This window comes from Zea mays, chromosome 1 (genome assembly GCF_902167145.1).
Source record: "Zea mays cultivar B73 chromosome 1, Zm-B73-REFERENCE-NAM-5.0, whole genome shotgun sequence".
Lineage (NCBI taxonomy): Eukaryota > Viridiplantae > Streptophyta > Magnoliopsida > Poales > Poaceae > Zea > Zea mays.
The window spans coordinates 209,465,457-209,488,342 of NC_050096.1; the positions used below are offsets into that span (position 1 = coordinate 209,465,457).

The following is a 22,886-nucleotide window of genomic DNA, read 5'->3' on the forward strand; positions in this document are numbered from 1 at the left end:
GTGTGTTGCTATGTGGTAGACTACTCCACAAAAATATTCATAAAAACAAATTTAATATTAAAGTGAGCATATGATCCATATATCAGATATTAAACTGATAAGAACATATATTACACTCATCTTAGCCAAAAGCAAAAAATATAAGTCAAAAGGTGCCAAACCCCCTTTTATATGTAGTTTGATCGCTCGTTCTCCTTCAGTTAGCGTGGTAATACTACGGGGAGCACTGCGCTGCATATGACTTCCTGTTGTGTTGGGTTTGTGTGGTTTCTCACGGTCTAATGGTTGGCAAAAAGCGGAGGAGATGAACAAACTTACATGCTTCATGCACGACGCACATGTTTAAAGCTTAGGTTAGATTAGAAAAAATATATAAGGATATTTTTTAAAAGAGACGACAATGGAAACTAGAAAATTGGTGCTTGGTGCTTCATAGGAATAGAGAAATCTAAATTTAGAATACACTTTTGTTCTATTGTTACTAATACATAAGTTTTAAACTCTAAGGGGTGTTTGGGAACAAAAGTTTTCTGCAATATTGAAGCAATACTGCATTTGAGAGCACCTAGAGGGGGGGTGAATATGTGATCCTGTAAAATCAAACACTAAATAGCCACAGACTTGATTATTGAAGTGTTAGTTAAATCAAGTGGCTATGGAACACACTCGTGCGAACAAAACAATCATAAGAAGCAACACACGAGACACACGATTTTTATCTCGTGGTTCGGCCAAGTAACACTTGCCTACTTCCACGTTGTGGCATCCCAATGGACGAGGGTTGCACTCAACCCCTTTCAAGCGATCCAATGATCAACTTGAATACCACGACTTTCTTCCTTATAGTCTTTCTCCCATTTGCGAGGAATCTCCACAATTTGGAGCCGCCCTTACAATGATGATCACAAAAGAAAAACAGAAGTAAGGGAGGAGAGCAACACACACAAGACTCAAATACGTAGCACAACCACGCACACAAGTGAAGACTTGAGCTCAACCGACAACACAGGGAGTTCACAACTAGAATGGAGCTCAAATCACTAACACAACGAATCAAATGCGTGGGAGCGGAGTCTAGATGTCTTAGTATGCTTAGAGAATGCTTGGTGTACTCCTCCATGCACCTAGGGGTCTCTTTTATAGCCCCAAGGCAGCTAGGAGCCGTTGGAGACCAACTTGGAAGGCAATTCCTGCCTTCTGTCGATAGCCACTGTTCATGTCCGGTGCATGATCTCCTTCCATATCAGGTGCATCCGACCGTTGCTCCTCGAGGCTGGTTGGCGCACCGGACAGTCCGGTGCACCCAGCCGACTGTTGGAGCAAGCCACGTGTCGCGCGCTGATCGCGTGGACGATCGTTGGCGCTGGCGCAGTTGGCTCACCGGACAGTCCGGTGAATTTTAGCCACGTTGCCTTTTTCATTTCCCGAGACCAACGAGTTCGTCGCAGATGACTCACCGGACTGTCCGGTGATTTATAGCCATACAACTTCGTCGATTCCCGAGAGCAGCCGGTTCAACGTCGGCCAGCCTGGGGCACCGGACAGTCCGGTGTGCCAGGCCGAGCTGGAGTTGGCTGCACACTTTCCCTTTTCTTTTCTCCTTCTTTTGTCACTATTTCTAGCACTTAGACAAACACATTAGTATTCAAACACAACTAGGTATATGCATGTGCGTTGCAACGAAAGACACTTGTGTATACATAGGTCATTGTTTAGTAATGCTATCAAGAGTCAACTCAATAATCATAACAAATGTCGAAGTCTATCATTTGAAACAACCAAAATTTGACTCAATGCCATTATTAATCGAAATAGGCAAATCCTAGGTTGATAATACAGGATATGATGATGTACCATGGCCTTCATAGAACAATTTTGTATTGTAGGGTGAAAAATTATAAAAAGCTATATTCTAAGCATATTGAAAGGGGTGGTGAGTTGTGACTATCAAAATTCATGTTCAACTCAAGTTCACACAATTGTCAAGCCTGTATTGTACATACTTGTTCTCAAGCAACAAAAAATATATATACTCAGGTTAGGCAGGGATCAACTCAAGTTCACACAATTGACAAGCTTCTAGTGTACATACATGTTCTCAAGCAACAAAAAGTATATATACTCCAAATACATGAAAAAACACATACTTAGCCCAAGCAGTCTTTTATACATCCTTGGATTGGAATTGCAAGACACTTCCAACAAGAGTGGATACATACTCAACACATACAATCTTTAACTTTAATAAATTAATAAAGCAATCTGCAAATACTCAAAGTTCTCATGGGACTACATAAATAAAACAGATAGTAATTAGAGCCAAATCCTCTCTTAGTCTATTATCATGGTCTTATACCGCGTCTTGGCAACTCTTCTAGGATAAAAGGGGTAAAAATTGGTTATAACTGTATATTCAACTCCAGAGGGGCCACTCCTGCAAAGCATTATAAAAGTGAAAGATTCTAATCAGTAATATTCTTAGAAATGATGTCAGTTCAAAAATATGGTGTGGATAATTTCAGCTACAAATTTCTACAATCTTGAAAACACAATTGTAACTAAAATACAGTTGGTCTTTGTCAGTACCCTGGAAAAGGGGTACCTGCTACTACAGTATGAAGGTGTGATGCCCATGCGGCTATCTTTAGTCGCGTGGCGAACAAACACCTGACCCCACCACGTGGACGGCTCCAGGGCCGCCACGTGGCCAGGAAAGACAATATCCTCCAAGGTATCAACGGTGGGGTCCGGACCCCAGCATATTCGGACCGAACCTCCGGCCAGGGTCCAGGACCTCCGCGGGTACAGACCGGACCCTCGGGACGGGTCTCGGACCTCTCTGTGTAGGGTCCGGGACACCCTCAGCAGGGTCCCGGGATTCTGGGACAAAGAGTACCCAGGCCTTAATCAAGGCCAGGCGGGGGTCGGGGGCCGACACGTGTCCGGACCATACCATGTACACTTCCGCTCCCCGCTCAGGCGGAGGCCCAATGCTGCCACGTGGCATATCGTCTGTGATGTAAGCCAGCGGGCGGAGCCTGACGTAAGGCCTCTGGGCCGCGCGGTCTCTGCATTTATTGCGGAGAAGACGCGCCGCTTGACTATTCCGCTGACAGGCGATGTGCCATCTCAGCATTTAATGTGTCTTGTCCACTCCGCTGGCAGGCGACGTCCAGGTCATCCTGCAGGCGGCGTGCTTGTCCAGTCCATTGCCAAACAGTACGCTCGTGTTGCGAGGTGCACTGTGACCATCATCACTTGTACGTCGCCAGGGAGGCTTCCCCTGCACGCCAAAGCTACGCAGATCGCGGATATCAGGGCACAAGAAGATTGCTCCAGCAACGAGTATCAGTTGCTCCAAATATTACATCTGTTATGTCCCTGGGCCCGCATGTCAGGGCTCAGCACCCTTGTACGTGCCCCCCTTCAGCTATAAAAGGGGAGGCATGCAGCGTTACAAAGGGAGGCCAACTAGACTCAACTCAACTCAAGCACACTTAGACGCTCACAAGCTCTCAAGCTCAATACATCACACAGTGGAGTAGGGTGTTACCCTCTGGTGGCCCGAACCACTCTAAATCTTTGTGTGTTCTTGTGTTCTCTCCATTTTCCAACTAACAAGCAAAACGTTTAGGCCCATCCTCATCTTAGGATTTAGGGCGGGTGCATTCCGCCACCCGGCTAGAGATTTCCTCTCTGACATTTGGCGCGCCAGGTAGGGGCCAAGGCTTTAGGTTTTTGCTTGTTTTCTCGCTCAGCATGATGGTGTGAATCATTGAGCACCGCGCCGAGACTTTGGTGGATTTCCTGGTAGAGGGAGAAGCTACCTCTTCCACACCACAGGTTCCCAACCGCCCAGTGCCGGGCACTGCTGCTGTGCACGCTGCACGGCAGCATACAACCACACAGACATCCCGGACTCTGTCAAGGACAGCTTCGGGGGCATTGTCTGCGGCCAGGGAGTTACTGTGTCACCTCCAAGCTCCACGGCCTCACCGGGGGCCATGAAGCAGTGGCAGGACGACGTTGACCGACTGCTCGACATGGCACACTCTGGCTCGACCAGATCGAGGCCATGGTCATCCCAGCACCAACATGAGGCGTCGACGTCTGTGCGCTCGCCCTCAGTGAGAGGTGCACAGACCAACGACCTCCGGACAGAGCTCAACCGTAGGCGTGCGAGGGAGGATGCTCGGGTCTCTCTGGAGAGGGCGCGGGAGCACCGACAAAACTTCGAGGGTCACGATGACACTCGAGTCTCTCTGGAGAGGGCGCTTGAGCGCCGGCAAAACATCGAGGGTCGCAACCTCGATCAAGACTTTGCTGCGGTAGCACCGCAAACCCCAGTGGACGCCCGGTTCTAGGTGGGTGTCCCCTTGGCCGGCGTGGGCTGCGCCACTCTCGCGGATCATCTCCGCGCATTGTCCTGGCCATCCAAGTTTCGACCGCACCTGTCGGAAAAATACGACGGTACGTCAAATCCGTCGGAATTTCTGCAGTTGTATGTCACCGCTATCACAGCAGCAGGTGGAAACACCGCTGTGATGGCGACATATTTTCATGTCGCCTTGTCTGGGCCTGCCCGAACTTAGCTCATGAATCTTGCCCCTGGATCAATCTATTCCTGGGAAGAGCTATGTGCGCGGTTCACAACAAACTTCGCTAGTGCTTACCAACAGCACGGCGTGGAGGCCCACCTCCACGCAGTGAGGCAGGTACCCGGGGAGACTCTCCGGATGTTTATCTCCCGTGTCACCAAGGTGCAAGGTACTATACCTCGCATTTCCGATGCTTCCATCATCACCGGCCTTCCGTCAGGGAGTACATGATGGAAAAATGTTTGAGAAGTTAGCCACGCATGACGTGGAGACTGTCTCCACACTCTTCGCTCTGGCCGACAAGTGTGCCAGGGCCGCCGAGGGCCGGGCATGGCACTCGGCCCCACACACTGGGTTCGCCCAGATGGGTGGCTCGGGTGCCATCCCCCGGGACGGTAAAAAGAAAAAGAAGGGCCACGGCCACGAGAAGCCGCATTCCACCGCTCTAGTTGTCGCAGCCGCGACTGGGGGCCGGGGCGACCACAACAAGCGCCCACGACCGCTGAGGGGTAACAGCGGCTCATGCCCTATACACCCCAACAGTCGCCACAGCGCCGCGGAGTGTCGCGAGATCATCGACCTCGCGAAACGCGTCAGCGAGCGGCGCGAGCAGTCTTCCAAGGATGGCTCCCCACCTCGTCGCCGACCTAGCAAAGAAAGGGTCGACGACGGCGAGGTGGTCGCGGCTGAACAAGACCTCGGGTATCAGTCACCCGAGGGGGTCCTGAAGGATGTCATCACCGGAGACTCCTACTCCGGTGGCGACATCTAGATGGGCCACCAGGGGACCCCGTACTCCCTGGTCTACGAGGCTGAAGCCTGCTGAAAGTTGCCTAGAGGGGGGTGAATAGGCAAATATGAAATTTACAAACTTTAAGCACAACTACAAGCCGGGGTTAGCATTAGAAATGTAGACGAGTCCAAAAGAGAGGGCGAAAAACAAATCACAAGCAAATAAGGCGGATGACACGGTGATTTGTTTCACCGAGGTTCGGTTCTTGCAAACCTACTCCCCGTTGAGATGGTCACAATGACCGGGTCTCTTTCAACCCTTTCCCTCTCTCAAACGGTCACTTAGACCGAGTGAGCCTTTCTCTTCAATCAAATAGGACACTAAGTCCACTACAAGGACCACCACAACTTGGTGTCTCTTGTTTTGATTACAAGTGAGTTGAACACAAGAAAGAAGGAAGAAGAAAAGCAATCCAAGCGCAAGAGCTCAAATGAACACAAATGTCTCTCTCTCTAGTCAATAATTTCTTTGGAGTGATTCCGGACTTGGGAGAGGATTTGATCTCTTTGGTTGTGTCTTTGAATGAAGTCTATAGCTCTTGTATGAGGTTTGATGGCTGAAAACTTGGATCCATTGAAGTGTGGTGGTTGGGGGTATTTATAGCCCCAACCACCAAAAGAACCGTTGGTGGAGGCTGTTGTCGTATGGCGCACCGGACAGTCCGGTGCGCCACCGGACACTGTCCAGTGCGCCAGCCACGTCACCCGGCCGTTGGGTTCTGACCGTTGGAGCTTCTGACAGGTGGGCCACGGACAGTCCGGTGGTGCATCGGACAATCACTATTCACTGTCTGGTGCGCCTTCTGGCCCTGCTCTGACTTCTGCACGCGCAGGCGCGCACTGTAGCGTTGCAGTCGACCATTGGCGTTGTGTAGCCGTTACTCCGCTGGCACACCAGACGGTCTGGTGCTACACCGGACAGTCCGGTGAATTATAGCGGAGCGGCTCCCAGAATTCCCGAAGGTGGCAAGTTTGGAGTTGGGTTCTGTCGGCGTTTCGACCCCGGGGGGTCCCTGGACCGACGAGTAAATTGTCGCTGCGTGTCCTAGCCCAGATGGGTCGGCGCAAGACGGAACACAAGGGGGGTAAAAGCAGTATGGGGAAACCGCGGCCTTCGTGTTGTCCTGCGCCCAGGGCGAATGCGCTTGCAGTAGGGGGTTACAAGCGTTCGCGTGGGAGAGAGAGAGAGAGAGCCTTGTGCGTCGGCCCGTTCTCCCGCGCGGACAACCTTCTCATACGAGAGCCCTAGACCTTCCTTTTATAGTCGTAAGGAGAGGGCCCAGGTGTACAATGGGGGGTGTAGCAATGTGCTAACGTGTCTAGCAGAGAGGAGCCAGAGCCCTAAGTACGTGTCGTCGTGGCTGTCGGAGAGGTTTTGGCGCCCTGTTCATGTGATGTCGTGGCCGTCGGAGGAGCGCTTGAGCCCCGTGGAAGTACAGCTATCGGGGCTGTCGGATCCTTGCTGACGTCTCCTTGCTTCCGTAAGGGGCTGAGAACCGCCGTCGTCATGGAGCACGCGGGGTGCCATCATTACATGTTTTACCGGGGTGAGCCAGATGGGACGCCAGTCTTGTTCCCCGTAGCCTGAGCTAGCTAGGGGTAGGATAATGATGGCCCCCCTTGTGACGTGGTCGGTCCGAGCCCGGGGTCGGGCGAGGCGGAGGCTCCTCCGAGGTCGAGGCTGAGTCCGAGCCCTGGGGTCGGGCGAGGCGGAGATCGTCGTCCGAGGTCGAGGCTGAGTCCGAGCCCTGGGGTTGGGCGAGGCACAGTCCATCGTCCGGCGTCGAGGTTGAGTCCGAGCCCTAGGGTCGGGCAAGGCGGAGCTTCCTATGGCGCCCGAGGCTGGACTTAACTGCTGTCAGCCTCACTCTGTCGAGTGGCACAGCAGTCGGAGCAGCGCAGGCGGCGCTGTTTTCCTGTCAGGTCGGTCAGTGGAGCGGCGAAGTGACTACGGTCACTTCGGCCCTATCGACTGAGGAGCGCGCGTCAGGATAAGGTGTAAGTCGATCCTTGCATTAAATGCTCCTGCGATACGGTCGGTTGGCGTGGCGATCTAGCCAAGGTTGCTTCTCCGCGAAGCCTGCCCGAGCTGGGCCTCGGACGAGTCGAAGGTGCGTCCGTTGCTTGAGGGGACCCTCGGGAGAGATGTGAATCCTCCTGGGTCGGTTGCCTCTGCCTGAGGCTGGGCTCGGGCGAGGCGAGATCGTGTCCCTTGAGTGGACTGAGCCCTGACCCGAGTCGCGCCCATCAGGCCTTTGCAGCTTTGTGCTAATGGGGGTTACCAGCTGAGATTAGGAGCCTTGGGGGTACCCCTAATTATGGTCCCCGACAGTAGCCCCCGAGCCTCGAAGGGAGTGTTGGTGCTCGCTTGGAGCCTCTGGTCAGGAGGCGGCCGAGGCCATCTTCCGGAAGGACAAGCAGCCTCAGGGGCGCCAGCCGGAAGACGTCCCCGAGGCGTCCGCTCAGCGCGGCGCGAGGAAGAAGGGCAAGAAGAAGTCGCAAGCGAAACGCGACGCCACCGACGCAGACCTTGTCGCCGCCGCCGAGCACAGGAACCCTCGAAAGCCTCCCGGAGGCGCCAACCTGTTCGACAAGATGATTAAGGAGTTGTGCCCCTATCATCAGGGTCCCGTCAAGCACACCCTTGAGGAGTGCGTCATGCTTCGGCGCTACTTCCACAAGGCCGGGCCACCGGCGGAAGGTGGCAGAGCCCACAACAACGACAAGAAGGAGGATCACAAGGCAGAGGAGTTCCCCGAGGTCCACGACTGCTTCATGATCTACGGTGGGCAAGTGGCGAACACCTCGGCTCGACACCGCAAGCAAGAGCGCCGGGAGGTCTGCTCGGTAAAGGTGGCGGCGCTAGTCTACCTAGACTGGTCCGACAAGCCCATCACCTTCGACCAGGGCGACCACCCCGACCGCGTGCCGAGCCTAGGAAAGTACCCGCTCGTTGTCGATCCCGTCATCGGCAACATCAGGTTTACCAAGGTCCTCATGGATGGAGGCAGCAGCCTCAACATCATCTACGCCGAGACCCTCGGGCTCCTGCATATCGATTTGTCCTCGATCCGGGCCGGCGTGGCGCCCTTTCACGGGATCCTCCCCGGGAAACGCGTCCAACCCCTCGGGCAACGCGATCTGCCCGTCTGCTTCGGGACTCCCTCCAACTTCCGAAAGGAAACCCTCACGTTCGAGGTGGTCGGGTTCCGAGGAACCTACCACGCAGTGCTGGGGAGGCCATGCTACGCCAAGTTCATGGTCGTCCCCAATTACACCTACCTCAAGCTCAAGATGCCGGGCCCCAACGGGGTCATCACCGTCGGCTCCACGTACCGACACGCGTACGAATGTGACGTGGAGTGCGTGGAGTACGCCGAGGCCCTCGCCGAATCTGAGGCCCTCATCGCCGACCTGGAGAGCCTCTCCAAGGAGGCGCCAGATGCGAAGCGCCACGCCGGCAACTTCGAGCCAGCTGAGACGGTTAAGTCCGTCCCTCTCGACCCCAGCAACGACGCCTCCAAGCAAGTCCGGATCGGCTCCGAGCTCGACCCCAAATAGGAAGCAGTGCTCGTCGACTTCCTCCGCGCGAACGCCGAACTTTTTGCGTGGAGTCCCTCGGACATGCCTGGCATACCGAGGGATGTCGCCAAGCACTCGCTGGATATCCGAGCCAGAGCCCGACCCGTGAAGCAGCCTCTGCGCCGATTCGACGAAGAAAAGCGCAGAGCCATAGGCGAGGAGATCCACAAGCTGATGGCTGTAGGGTTCATCAAAGAGGTATTTCATCCCGAATGGCTCGCCAACCCTGTGCTTGTGAGAAAGAAAGGAGGGAAATGGCGGATGTGTGTAGACTACACTGGTCTAAACAAAGCATGTCCGAAGGTTCCCTACCCTCTGCCTCGCATCGATCAAATCGTGGATTTCACTGCTGGGTGCGAAACCCTGTCTTTCCTCGATGCCTACTCAGGGTATCACCAAATCAGGATGAAAGAGTCCGACCAGCTCGCGACTTCTTTCATCACACCCTTTGGCATGTACTGCTACATTACTATGCCATTCGGTTTGAGGAATGCAGGTGCGACGTACCAAAGGTGCATGAACCACGTGTTCGGAGAGCACATTGGTCGAACGGTCGAGGCTTACGTCGATGACATCATAGTCAAGACGAGGAAAGCCTCTGACCTCCTCTCCGACCTTGAAACGACATTCCGGTGTCTCAAGGCGAAAGGCGTAAAACTCAATCTCGAGAAGTGTGTCTTCGGAGTCCCCCGAGGCATGCTCCTGGGGTTCATCGTCTCCGAGCGGGGCATCGAGGCCAACCCGAAGAAAGAGTACAGAGGGTCATGTGCCCCATCAAGGACTTGAAAGGAGTACAGAGGGTCATGGGATGCCTTGCGGCTCTGAGCCGTTTCATCTCGCGCCTCGGCGAAAGAGGCCTACCTCTGTACCACCTCTTAAGGAAGACCGAGCGCTTCACTTGGACCCCCGAGGCCGAGGAAGCCCCCGGGAACCTAAAGGCGCTCCTTACAAGTGCGCCCATCTTGGTGCCCCCCGCTGCCGGAGAAGCCCTCTTGATCTACGTCGCCGCTACCACTCAGGTGGTCAGCGCCACGATCGTGGTCGAGAGACGAGAAGAGGGGCATGCATTGCCCGTCCAGAGGCCGGTCTACTTCATCAGTGAAGTACTGTCCGAGACCAAAATCCGCTACCCGCAAATCCAGAAGCTACTGTATGCGGTAATTCTGACTCAACGAAAGTTGCGACACTACTTCGAGTCTCATCCGGTGACTGTGGTGTCATCCTTCCCCCTGGGAGAGATCATCTAGTGCCGAGAGGCCTCGGGTAGGATTGCAAAGTGGGCAGTGGAGATCATGGGCGAGACAATCTCGTTTGCCCCTCGAAAGGCCATCAAGTCCCAAGTCTTGGCAGACTTTGTGGCTGAATGGGTCGACACCCAGCTTCCAGCAGCTCCGATCCAACCGGAACTCTGGACCATGTTTTTCGATGGGTCGTTGATGAAAACAGGAGTGGGCACGGGCCTGCTCTTCGTCTCACCCCTCGGGAAGCACCTCCGCTACGTGTTGCGCCTCCATTTCCCGGCGTCCAACAACGTGGCCGAGTACGAGGCTCTGGTTAACGGGTTGCACATCGTCATCGAGCTAGGGGTCCGACGCCTCGACGCTCGTGGTGACTCACAGCTTGTCATCGACCAAGTCATGAAGAACTCCCACTGCCGCGACCCGAAGATGGAAGCCTACTGCAATGAGGTTCGGCGCCTGGAGGACAAGTTCTACGGGCTCGAGCTCAACCACATTGCCCGACGATACAACGAGACTGCGGACGAGTTGGCTAAGATAGCCTCGGGGCGGACAACGGTTCCCCCGGACGTCTTCTCCCGAGACCGACATCAACCCTCAGTCAAGACCGACGACACGCCTGAGCCCAAGAAGGTCTCGGCCCTGCCCGAGGTGCCCTCGGCTCAGCCCGAGGCACCCTCGGCCCCCGAGGGTGAGGCACTGCGCGTCGAGGAAGAGCGGAATGGGGTCCCGCCTAATCGAAACTGGCAGACCCCGTACCTGCAATATCTCCACCGAGGAGAGCTACCCCTCGACAGAGCCGAAGCTCGGCGACTGGCGCGGCGCGCCAAGTCATTCGTCTTGCTGGGTGATGGGAAGGAGCTCTACCACCGAAGCCCCTCAGGCATCCTCCAGCGATGCATATCCATCGCCGAAGGTTAGGAGCTATTACAAGAAATACACTCGGGGGCTTGCGGTCATCACGCAGCGCCTCGAGCCCTTGTTGGAAACGCCTTCCGATAGGGTTTCTACTGGCCAACCGCGGTGGCCGACGCCACAAGGATTGTACGCACCTGCCAAGGGTGTCAATTCTACGCAAGGCAGACCCACCTGCCCGCTCAGGCTCTACAGACAATACCCATCACCTGGTCGTTTGCTGTGTGGGGTCTGGACCTCGTCGGTCCCTTGTAGAAGGCACCCGGGGGCTACACGCACCTGCTGGTCGCCATTGACAAATTCTCTAAGTGGATCGAGGTCCGACCCCTAAACAACATCAGGTCCGAACATGCGGTGGTGTTCTTCACCAACATCATCCATCGCTTCGGGGTTCCGAACTCCATCATCACCGACAACGGCACCCAGTTCACTGGCAGAAAGTTCCTGGACTTCTGCGAGGACCACCACATCCGGGTGGACTGGGCCGCCGTAGCTCACCCCATGACGAATGGGCAAGTAGAGCGTGCCAATGGCATGATTCTGCAAGGACTCAAGCCGCGGATCTACAACGACCTCAACAAATTTGGCAGGCGATGGATGAAAGAACTCCCCTCGGTGGTCTGGAGCCTGAGGATGACGCCAAGCCGAGCCACGGGCTTCACGCCGTTCTTTCTAGTCTATGGGGCCGAAGCTATCCTGCCCACAGACTTAGAATGCGGATCCCCGAGGACGGAGGCGTACGACGACCGAAGCAATCGAACCAACCGAGAAGACTCACTGGACCAGCTGGAAGAGGCTCGGGACATGGCCTTACTACACTCGGCGCGGTATCAGCAGTCTGTCACACCCGGCTTTAAGGAACAAAGCCAGGTGCATCTCATACATGCGCCAAGAAGACAACATATATAATAACAGAGTGTATGGAGATAAATGTCAAAAAACATCAGAGTACTTATTACATAGCGGAAGACTTATTACAAAATAAAAGGATAAACATAAAACGAACTAAGGATCGTCGGCGCCAATGTCAACTGAGAAACGCCACCTAGATCAGATCAAACTCCTCGCCTTGTGGCTCCTCCTGAACCACCTGCTCTTCTCCTGTGGGGGGTGTGAGACAGCAAGGGTGATCTCACACATGATCATTGCTCAACAAGTTGTGGGGAACCAGTGGACATGAACTCACAAAGGTGGGAGTTCATGTGATGTGTAAGGCTAATCAATGACAGGGGTTAAAGCTGAGCATTGCTTTTAAGTAGTTGGTCAAAATTTTATTAGCAGTTACTAAGTGTAAGTAAATACCAAACCTTAAATAAAGTAATAGAACAAAATTAGTGATAAACCCATGCGATGCATATGACAAAATTGAATTTAAGTTCCATAATTTAATCATCAGAGAGTCCTGAGCTGCTCATGACCGTGAGCTCGGCTAGTATACCAGTTTTACACTCTGCAGAGGTTGTACCCTTTACCCACAAGTCATGTTACCCATCTGCCAAGGGGTCGCGACTCCCATACACCTCTACCTAGGAAGCGCGGCAGGGCAACACTACGAGGCCTTTACAAAGTTCCACTAGCTTCCGAAAACCCGCTACAGTTTATGGGAAGAGCACTTGCAAGAATCCCCCATCGGACCGCCATCGTAGCTAAATCAACCCGAGAACCTCCTTGCATGCAACTCCCCTACTGCCCTTGGCCCTTTCGGGTAAGGTAGTCTTCCACTAGCTTTCCTAATTAGTCAGCCAAGGGCGTCCCATTAAACCCTTGTGGTGGCACGTGTTTCTCAAGTTAAGCTCTATGTTCCAATTAACATTAATGAACTTGACATGAACATAAATAGAATAACAAGAATAATTGGAACATAGATATAATAAATGATTATCCCAAAACCATGTAAAGCAATAGCAAACTACCCAAGTGATTCATGGGTAAACAAGGTAATGAGATAAACAATCTAGGGTGACCTATCGGGTCCCATCAAAATTAACCTATGCATGAATAAATGATATTAAAGAACATTATTGGGTAAAAAGTGGTCAAGGGCACAACTTGCCTTCAATGAGCTCCTGCTCAGCAACTTCTATCTGCTGGCTACCAGGATCCTCAGTCACATGTTCTTCTACTCGCCACAATACAAACAAGCACAGTATATAGAGAAAATTAACATCACACCAAACATGTAAACAAAATATATAATAATAATCTACACATTAAAATAAAATCCTACGAACAAGAATCATAATTTTTGGAGTTATAGATTTTAAAAATATGAATTTCCAAAAGTTTTATGTGCTTAAAATAGGATTAAGTGGAAATAAATTTTATTACTGTTTTCATGTCAAAACAGAGACTCTAAGTAATAGAGAATAATATTACAAAATTTTAGAAAGTGGAATGGGTTAATTTGGAGTTCATATGAATTTTCTATGATTTTTACAAACTCTAGCATTATTCTTTTATATTAAAATCTATTTTCTATTTAATTCCCTAAATTTCTTACTCTCCTGGACCAGGCGCACAAAACCAGAGGAATCCAGGGGGCTTGGGGTAAGAATCTGTAGACACAGAGCACAGCTCCAGTGGATGGCGGGTTGGTTACTTGATTCTACAGGGGCTCTTTAGCATAAATGCCAAGGCGAAGGGGTATCTAGGGTTTTCGGCCGTCCGATTGAGCATGAACGGGCTGGGTTAGATCGGCCCTGGATACATTTTCGTCATCACTCACCGTCGTTGGATCCGAAATCTACGGCACAGCCCATCCACGCAATGTTCACTCGGGCCGATGGATCGAATATCAATGGTCACGGTTTAATGTACCGAAACGCTGAGCTGATTCTAATCTCGACCCTTCAATTATAATCCGACGGCACTGGCACCATCTTCTCTCCACGGATTGAGCACGTCGACGCTAACAGTCAGCACGGCGGCGCTCGCCGATGAGCCACGCGCATGATGCCGCATCGGCCTAACCTTATCAATGAACGGTCCTACACGTCACGGGAAGCGGGGAGAGCACGATGGACAAGAACTCACCAGCGCAAAAGACATGCCGAGGTCGGTCCACGGTGCTCAGTGGAGATGCGGCGGCGGCGAAGTTCGTCGAGAAATTCCGGGTGCTCGGATCGATCCCTGGGCATGATTCTTTCACGCACACGATCCACGAACGTGGCCGAACACCCACGACCCAATACCAGCGTCGGTGCAGGCGCGAGGCTTCAGGGGCGGATGGCTGCCTTCTCCTTACATGTTTGTTTTCTTGGTAACGGGAATGGATGATTGTCTCCATGAGGCTTTAGGGTTCCGCGGTCAGGTGGACATCCGCGTTTATACCCGCGAGGACCTAGGACAGAAGCGGCCGAGGAGAGGGAGGCGGACCAGCAGTTCATTGCGCGATTATGGAGGTCCGGCGCTGGCTCTGGTTTGTTACAATGCGCCCGAGTCATTCGCGGTATCAAGTGGAAGAAGCCGCTCGGTGCTGGGTCCCACCGGCTAGAGATTCCATGCGGAGGAGGAGGGTGGCTAGAGTTTCTCACCCAACGGCGTCCGATTCTTCCGCCTTCCAGAGCGCTTCGGCGCGACCCATGCGAGGGAAGAGGAACAGGGGCGAGTGGCTGACGCTGAGGGCCCACCTGTCATTGGCGCGCGCGAATGGGCCGCTGGTTGAGCGGGCAGACGCGGTGGGGAAGATGGGCCGAGCAAGCGAGATTTGAGCCCAGATACTGGTATATCCTTTCCCTTTTATTTTTCTTTTTATTTTCCTTTCTCTTTCCTTTTAGATTTTCAAATTCAAATTTGAATTCGATTGTAACTGTGAATTATACTCATTTTAAATGTACAAATTGAACCTAAATATAGGAGGTTTTATTATTATATTTTTTTGTATTTCTTTATTTTTTTAATGGCATTTTTCTCCCTTCCCTTTACACCCAAACTTGCAAACTAGTGTTAAATTCCCAAATTTGAATATTAATATATTTCTTTTTATATTCCTTTTATATTGTCACAAAATGCACACCAAATAAAGTCCAGCATGATGCATAATTTAGTGGCATATATTTTATATTTATTTGTTTTCATGTGATGTTCTCATGAAATGATAAATATGGATAACACACAAATATACAGAGGAATGTCATTTCTCCTTTTGGATTATCCTCCACAAATTACAAGTTGGGTATTACAAATCCTACCCCCTTAAAAATAATCTCGTCCTCGAGATTTAAGAAGGTCTAGGGAAAAGATGGGGAAAATCTATGTGAAGCTCTTCTTCTCTTTACCACTTTGCTTCATCTTCTTCATGGTGACTCCATTGCACTTTGCACATCTTTATCACCTTATTTCTTGTAACTCGAGTCAATGTATCAAGAATATTGACAGGATACTCCGTGTAAGTCAAATGACCCTGAACACTGAGCTCTTCCATTGGTAAATGTTCCTCAGGGACATGAAGACACTTCTTAAGTTGACACACATGAAATACATTGTGCACATCAGATAGACTAGCAGGTAGCTCGAGTTGGTATGCCATCTCCCCAACTCGCCTAAAAATCATGAATGGTCCAATATAGCGAGGGGACAATTTGGCTTTGACTTTAAATCTCCTCATTCCACGAAGTGGTGACACCTTGAGGTACACATAATCTCCTTCCTCAAATTCCAGTGGTCTTCTTCTATTATCAGCATAGCTCTTTTGCCTGGTCTGAGCTACCCTCAAATTCTCCCAAATTATACGTACTTTTTCTTCTGCTTCTTGAATAAGTTCAAGTCTAAAGAACTGTCTTCCTCTAGTCTTATCCCAATATAGAGGAGCCCTGCACTTTCTCCCATATAAAGCCTCAAAAGGTGACATCTTCAGACTGGCCTGATAACTATTGTTATATGAGAACTCAGCATAAGGTAGACTTTTATCCCAACTTCCTCCATGCTGAAGGGCATAAGCTCTCAACATATCTTCCAATACTTGAATAGTCCTTTCGGTCTGTCCATCCGTCTGAGGGTGATAAGCCGTACTAAAATTCAGCTTAGTGTTCATATTCTCATGAAAGCTTCTCCAGAATCTTGAGGTAAACTCTGAACCTCGATCAGACACGATCTTCTTGGGTACTCCATGTAAACACACAATCCGAGTCATATATAACTCTGCCAATTGAGAGCCTTTATAAGTAGTCTTTACAGGAATGAAGTGAGCCACTTTAGTCAATCTATCCACAATCACCCATATAGCATCATATCCTTTCTGGGTGTGAGGCAATCCAGTAATGAAATCCATACCGATTTCTTCCCACTTCCACTTGGGTATCTTTAGGGGATGTAGCAGTCCAGCAGGCCTCTGGTGTTCAGCCTTAACTCTTTGACACACATCACACATAGCCACGTGTGCAGCCACATCTCTCTTCAATCCATACCACCAATATTTCCGCTTCAAATCCTGATACATCTTGGTAATACCAGGATGAATGGAATAATCCGAGTCATGGGCCTCCTTCAAAATAGTCTCATGAAGGCTTTCAATATCAGGAACACATATCTTGTCCTTGAACCAAACGATGCCTTGCTCATCTTCCGTGAATTTTGGACCTCGACCTTCAGTAATCAGATCTTTAATCTCTTGTATTTTAGCATCACCAATTTGTCCTTTGCGGATTTCTTGCTCCAAAGTAGGTTCCACATCAATAGTAACTCCTTCAGTATGAGCAACTATCCCCAGGTTAAGTCTCCTGAAATCCTCAACAATCTCATCGGGTAGCTGGGCAACAACAGCTGAATGAACATGCTCCTTGCGACTCAAGGCATCTGCAACCAAATTTGTCTTGCCCGGGTGATAGTGAATCTCCAAATCGTAATCCTTAATAAGCTCCAACCAACGGCGTTGCGTAAGGTTGAGATCCTTCTGAGTGAATATATACTTCAAACTCTTATGATCCGTGTATACTTGACACTTGGTCCCCATGATATAATGTCTCCAAATCTTAAGCGCATGCACAACGGCTGCCAATTCTAAGTCATGGGTGGGGTAGTTCAATTCATGTCTCCGTAACTGACGAGAAGCATAGGCAATCACATGTCTTTCTTGCATGAGTACACATCCCAAGCCTTGGCCACATGCATCACAATAAATATCAAATCTCTTCTGTAGGTCTGGCATAACCAACACTGGTGGAGACATCAACCTCTTCTTTAATTGATCAAAGCTTTCTTGGCACTTCTCGTCCCACTTAAACTCTCTTCCCTTTTCCATAAGTGAGGTCATGGGCTTAGCAATCTTAGAAAATCCTTCAATAAATCTTCGATAGTATCCTACAAGCCCCAAGAAACTCCGAATCTCCATAACTGTAGTGGGTATGCTCCACACCACTATCTCCTTGACTCTAGCAGGATCCACTGATATCCCTCCATTAGAAATGATATGTCCAAGGAATGACACCTCGTCAATCCAGAACTCGCATTTACTGTACTTGGCGTAGAGTTGATTATCTTGTAGCTTCTGTAGCACCAATCTCAGATGTTCTTCATGATCACTTTCACTCTAAGAATAGATAATAGTATCGTCGATGAACACCACAACGAATCTATCCAAATACTCCATAAACACCTTATTCATCAAATTAATAAAATAAGTTGGTGCATTGGTTAATTCAAATGACATAACAGTAAACTCATATAATCTATATCGGGTTGAGAAAGCCGTCTTAGGAATATCCGATGGTCTAATCTTCATTTGATGGTATCCCGACCAGAGATCTATCTTCGAGAATACCCTAGCACCTCTCATCTGATCAAATAAATCCTCAATACGGGTTAATGGATACTTGTTCTTCATAGTAACATCATTAAGAGATCTATAATCCACACACATCTGTTGTGATCCATCCTTCTTCTGTACAAACAGAACCGGTGCTCCCCAAGGTGAGGAACTCGGACGAATGTACCCAGCCTCTTGCAACTCCGTTAACTGTTTCTTAAGTTCCTTTAACTCTTCTACAGACATCTTGTATGGCCGTTTAGAAATAGGGGCAGTTCTAGGTAAGAGATCAATAACAAACTCAACTTCCCTATCTGGTGGCATCCCTGGTAACTCCTCCGGAAAGACATCCGGGAAATCTCTAACCACACGGATGTTGTCACCAACAAACTCCTCCGGTATAAAGAACATTACACGTTTGGAGGAGGTGGTTACTGCAATATTAACTTGGAATCTTTCTCCTTTAGGGCTGGTGAGTTCTACGGTACCTCTACCACATGCTATAATGGCCTTTGCCTTTCTTAACCATGACATACCAAGGATCAGATCTATACTGCTTGCCTCTAATATTATAGCAGTAGCTCCAAATTCTCTTCCCATAATTGTTAATGTCAATCTACATGTCATTTGATTTGCCTCAACAGGCCCTTTAGGTGTAATTACTATCATTGGTTTTCTCATATTTAACAGTGGTATCTCATTTGTGTTGGCATATTGAGCGGACATAAACGAATGTGTAGCACCAGAATCAAATAATATGGTTGCAGGAATTGCATTAACGTAAAACATACCAAGCACGATGTCGGCACCATCAGGAGTAGCATCAACGCTGACTTGATTAACCCTGGCAATAGAGTATCCCTTGCCAGATCCTGGAGTCTGCTGCTTATTATGAGCTGGGGTAGTAGCAATCCTCTGTGGGCAGACATTTGCATAATGTCCAGTCTTCCCACACTTGAAGCATGTGGTGCCTGCACTCTGTCCTGAAAATTTTGTCGGGGTACCAGTGGGGGTAGCCTGAGGAGGCGGTGGAGTCCTCTGTGGTGACTGCTGAACTGGGCGCTGGCCTCCGCCAGTGCGAACTGGTGTACCCTGGGGTGAACTGTAGCGAGGGCGTACACTGCTGCTTCCTTGTCCCTGAGATATAGCCTTCCTCTTCAAATCTCCCAGCTGAACACGCTTGTGTTCAATAGCTAGAGCCTTATCAAGCAGCCTCTGAAATGATGGAAATGTATGTGCCACCAATGCATACTGCAGTGGTCCATTGAGTCCTTCAATAAAATGCTCCTGCTTCCTCTCATCCTCAGCAACTTCATCTGGAGCATATCTGGATAGCTGGATAAACTTGTCGTGGTACTCGCTGACTGACATGCTTCCTTGCTTTAGCGATAGAAATTCCTTCTTCTTAATCTTCATCAATCCAGCTGGTATATGATAGTTCCTGAACTGTGTACTGAACTCTGCCCATGTGATAGTGTCAGCAGCATCATGGGCAGCAGTGTATGAATCCCACCAATCAGCAGCAGGACCTGTCAGACGTCCAGAAGCATATAAAACCTTCTCCCGGTCCGTGCACTGAGCAATGTTCAACATCTTCTCTATGGACTTCAACCAATCATCCACGTCCAGTGGATCAGGAGAACTAGCAAATGTTGGTGGCTTATGACTCATGAACTCTCGGTGCTTATCTCGGGGTGGAACTGGTGGTGGTGGTGGTGGAGGCAGTGGTACTTGTTGCTGTTGCTGTTGTTGTTGTTGTTGCAGCTGCTGTTGCGCCCTCCTTTCCTGACGTATCTCTTCTCGTTCTTGGCGCAGCTCTCGACGTATATCCTCCCGCTCTTGGCGCATCTCCTGGCGTTCCTGCTGCATCTGAGCACGCATATCTTCCATAGTGTCTGCCATCTGTTGCATTATCCTCATCTGAGCTGCAACCAGTGGGTGAACTCCTGCTGGTGGAGGCGGTGGCGGAGGATCCATCTCTACTGGTTGTGGCTGGGGTTGTCTAAATATCCTCCGAGTGTGTCGATTGGGAGGTAAATCAATTCCACCACCCTTCCTGGTATTGACCATCTGAGTTAGAAATATATGGTAAGAGAGAATATAGACAAGGCAGATAGTTACGAATCATGTTACTTTGGGGGTTTATTAGCTAAGCGTCGCCTACTAAAGCTAATTCATTACCTTATGGTGGTACATGCTAAGAAGCCCGTCTATACTATTTCAATCAATCAAAGAAGCAAATCAGGCATTGATCATCAGAACAATCAACCAACATTTTAAAAATAGAGAAAATAGTTTTATTTTCGTCTTAGGCTCCCTATCTCTTAAGAAGGTCATAATGTAGGATCCCAAGGTGTGAAATCCATCTCGTCTCAGAGTAGAGAAGGTAAGAGTAATCAGAGTAGAAAAGCAAAAGGTGAGACAAGATCAAGATGAGATAAGTATAGAATGAATCAGAGTAAGGTAAGTAGTGAAGGGTTTTGTCCATTTCTATCTAGGTTTCGTCCTACAGTCAACATTTCCTCTGATACCACTTCTGTCACACCCGGCTTTAAGAAACAAAGCCAGGTGCATCTCACACATGCGCCAAGAAGACAACATATATAATAACAGAGTGTATGGAGATAAATGTCATAAAACATCAGAGTACTTATTACATAGCGGAAGACTTATTACAAAATAAAAGGATAAACATAAAACGAACTAAGGATCGTCGGCGCCAATGTCAACTGAGAAACGCCACCTAGATCAGATCAAACTCCTCGCCTTGTGGCTCCTCCTGAACCACCTGCTCTTCTCCTGTGGGGGGGTGTGAGACAGCAAGAGTGAGCTCACACATGATCATCGCTCAACAAGTTGTGGGGAACCAGTGGACATGAACTCACAAAGGTGGGAGTTCATGTGATGTGTAAGGCTAATCAATGACAAGGGTTAAAGCTGAGCATTGCTTTTAAGTAGTTGGTCAAAATTTTATTAGCAGTTACTAAGTGTAAGTAAATACCAAACCTTAAATAAAGTAATAGAACAAAATTAGTGATAAACCCATGCGATGCATATGACAAAATTGAATTTAAGTTCCATAATTTAATCATCAGAGAGTCCTGAGCTGCTCATGACCGTGAGCTCGGCTAGTATACCAGTTTTACACTCCGCAGAGGTTGTACCCTTTACCCACAAGTCATGTTACCCATCTGCCAAGGGGTCGCGACTCCCATACACCTCTACCTAGGAAGCGCGACAGGGCAACACTACGAGGCCTTTACAAAGTTCCACTAGCTTCCGAAAACCCGCTACAGTTTATGGGAAGAGCACTTGCAAGAATCCCCCGTCGGACCGCCATCGCAGCTAAATCAACCCGAGAACCTCCTTGCATGCAACTCCCCTACTGCCCTTGCCCCTTTCGGGTAAGGTAGTCTTCCACTAGCTTTCCTAATTAGTCAGCCAAGGGTGTCCCATTAAACCCTTGTGGTGGCACGTGTTTCTCAAGTTAAGCTCTATGTTCCAATTAACATTAATGAACTTGACATGAACATAAATAGAATAACAAGAATAATTGGAACATAGATATAATAAATGATTATCCCAAAACCATGTAAAGCAATAGCAAACTACCCAAGTGATTCATGGGTAAACAAGGTAATGAGATAAACAATCTAGGGTGACCTATCGGGTCCCATCAAAATTAACCTATGCATGAATAAATGATATTAAAGAACATTATTGGGTAAAAAGTGGTCAAGGGCACAACTTGCCTTCAATGAGCTCCTGCTCAGCAACTTCTATCTGCTGGCTTCCAGGATCCTCAGTCACATGTTCTTCTACTCGCCACAATACAAACAAGCACAGTATATAGAGAAAATTAACATCACACCAAACATGTAAACAAAATATATAATAATAATCTACACATTAAAATAAAATCCTACGAACAAGAATCATAATTTTTGGAGTTATAGATTTTAAAAATATGAATTTCCAAAAGTTTTATGTGCTTAAAATAGGATTAAGTGGAAATAAATTTTATTACTGTTTTCATGTCAAAACAGAGGCTCTAAGTAATAGAGAATAATGTTACAAAATTTTAGAAAGTGGAATGGGTTAATTTGGAGTTCATATGAATTTTCTATGAGTTTTACAAACTCTAGCACTATTCTTTTATATTAAAATCTATTTTCTATTTAATTCCCTAAATTTCTTACTCTCCTAGACCAGGCGCACAAAACCAGAGGAATCCAGGGGGCTTGGGGTAAGAATCTGTAGACACAGAGCACAGCTCCAGTGGATGGCGGGTTGGTTACTTGATTCTACAAGGGCTCTTTAGCATAAATGCCAAGGCGAAGGGGTATCTAGGGTTTTCGGTCGTCCGATTGAGCATGAACGGGCTGGGTTAGATCGGCCCTGGATACATTTTCGTCATCACTCACCGTCGTTGGATCCGAAATCTACGGCACAGCCCCATCCACGCAATGTTCACTCGGCCCGATGGATCGAATATCAATGGTCACGGTTTAATGTACCGAAACGCTGAGCTCATTCTAATCTCGACCCTTCAATTATAATCCGACGGCACTGGCACCATCTTCTCTCCATGGATTGAGCACATTGACGCTAACAGTCAGCACGGCGGCGCTCGCCGATGAGCCACGCGCATGATGCCGCATCGGCCTAACCTTATCAATGAACGGTCCTACACGTCACGGGAAGCGGGGAGAGCACGATGGACAAGAACTCACCAGCGCAAAAGACATGCCGAGGTCGGTCCACGGTGCTCAGTGGAGATGCGGCGGCGGCGAAGTTCGTCGAGAAATTCTGGGTGCTCGGATCGATCCCTGGGCATGATTCTTTCACGCACACCATCCACGAACGTGGCCGAACACCCACGACCCAATACCAGCCACCAATCATCGGTGCAGGCGCGAGGCTTCAGGGGCGGATGGCTGCCTTCTCCTTACATGTTTGTTTTCTTGGTAACGGGAATGGATGATTGGCTCCATGAGGCTTTAGGGTTCCGCGGTCAGG

The 22,886-nt window shown here is 49.4% G+C and overlaps 1 pseudogene; it reads right to left on the bottom strand.

Moving 5' to 3' along the window:
• On the bottom strand, positions 1-144 carry LOC111590654 (uncharacterized; annotated as a pseudogene).
• Between the last annotated feature and the right edge of the window lie 22,742 nt (positions 145-22,886).